This window comes from Vigna unguiculata, chromosome 1, assembly GCF_037176805.1.
Source record: "Vigna unguiculata cultivar grain cowpea cultivar isolate G323 ecotype 2 chromosome 1, ASM3717680v1, whole genome shotgun sequence".
In the NCBI taxonomy this organism is placed as follows: domain Eukaryota; kingdom Viridiplantae; phylum Streptophyta; class Magnoliopsida; order Fabales; family Fabaceae; genus Vigna; species Vigna unguiculata.
The window spans coordinates 35,008,516-35,010,301 of NC_140792.1; the positions used below are offsets into that span (position 1 = coordinate 35,008,516).

The following is a 1,786-nucleotide window of genomic DNA, read 5'->3' on the forward strand; positions in this document are numbered from 1 at the left end:
TTGAAGACTAAATTGATTAAAATAATTAAACCCAAAAGCGCTCTTCATTACCTTTCGTTGTTTCGGCGCTACCCGTTTTGAAAACAATCTCAACCTAACTTTATAAACATTTTTATTTATTTTTTAATTCAGGACAAAGGGGTGGAAAGTGAAATAAGTAGGTGTGGGAAAAGGTTTAGGTGATTTGGGCTTGTTCGCGGGTTGGGCCCATTAATTAAGGGTAGTGGAAGTGAGAAAAATGGGCTCTGGAAAAGGGCTGGGCAGGTTATAATGGAAGTTTTTTTTTTCTTTTCGGAGGGTATAATTAAAGTATTTAAAGTGAGGTTAAGATTAAACCATAAGAGTAAAAGAATCTAAAATACTAAAATTAACACGATTCCTTAGTTTTTACATAAAAACTTAAAAAGATAGATAAATAAAAAGACAATAAGAAAAAGTACTTCATTATGGTGGATTTCTCCTCTTCATTATCTCTAATCTATTACAAAATGGACACAGCGAACGATCAACAATCCCAAACAGAAATTATAAAGTGAGAAATTATTTAACTCAAGCAACTTTTGTACTACAACAAAAACTCAACTTTTTCTGTACATCAGATTTATTAATTATATATAAGCGATTCATAGTCTTAAAAGGAGTAAACCAGGAACTAGTCTTTGGATTGTTCCCCACTTAACATCTTTTCTTAAATAAAGTTTAGCGACTAAAGTTGTGATATTGAAAATTTATATTTTGCTGAGAATGGGGTCTGTCATGAAGTTAAGACCCTCGTTAACACGTTGATGATGAGAGGAAGAGGTGGTGGAGGAATAATGGTAGACGTAGACATTGTATTCAACTGTAGCATCACCTTTGTGGTAATCGACCTTGACGCTGCGAGCATGAACGAAACCACGTGCGAAGCGGAAAGCACCTGTGCCACCAATAATCGGCATCTCTCTCACTGGAAGCATGATCTCGTTCCTCCCCGACACACACAAAGTGCTGCCATTGAATTCTCCTTCCAAGAATGTCAAGGTAAAACTCATCACAATCTCCAAATCCAAACCTGGCCTTTGGGTTGCAGAGAGGTAAAAGCCCTGAGCTTTTCCTATCCTTTTGGACTCGACATCAGGTCCAATCGTCAATCGGTTCTCGATCACCACCATGGACCCGAATGGAAGAGGAGAGTCTGCCATGATCTTTGGAGGGTCGATTATGAGGAGAGAGGGTTTCTCGTTTGTGATCTGTTCGTGAAAGTAGAAGCGAATGTGTGTGAGTTTCTCACGAGCACGTAACTGATCGGGAGAGATAGTTTGGTAGAAGGTGGCGGAAACCAGAGAAGCGAAAAGAAGGGTAAGAAAGAAAGTGGAGAAGAAGGTTTGAAACTTAGCCATGAGAGTGGGAATGAAGATGATAATTGTGTATGGTGGTGATGCTACCATGGGAGTAGAGAAGACTATTTATAACCGACGAGTTGCGTTGTTTGGTTGGTGTAAACTTAGGGTATAACAATTTGCTAAATAAATAACTAGTTATTATTGCTTTCATATAGTCAAAGGATATTGGATTTAAAATTGCAGTGATTAGTTGTTATTACACGGCCTAATCGTTCTTACCTACTACTTGTTGCGTTGCAGATTCAGACAATCGTGTATTTCTCAAAATTCAATAGTTGTCTATTTGTTTGTACTTAGACTGAAGCTGCTCACAGGGGAGTGAAATATTTTACGTTTGGAACAACCTCGTTGTGCAAAAATAAATAACAAATTATTGGATTAAAGAACTAGCACAAGGTGGTTGA

At 37.7% G+C, this 1,786-nt stretch overlaps 1 pseudogene across 1 annotated transcript; it reads right to left on the reverse strand.

The window, feature by feature from the left end:
• Positions 1 to 416: 416 nt before the first annotated feature.
• Positions 417 to 1,436, reverse strand: LOC114173062 (pterocarpan synthase 1 pseudogene; annotated as a pseudogene). The gene has a single exon (XR_014994243.1). The product of XR_014994243.1 is annotated as a pterocarpan synthase 1 pseudogene (transcript).
• Between the last annotated feature and the right edge of the window lie 350 nt (positions 1,437 to 1,786).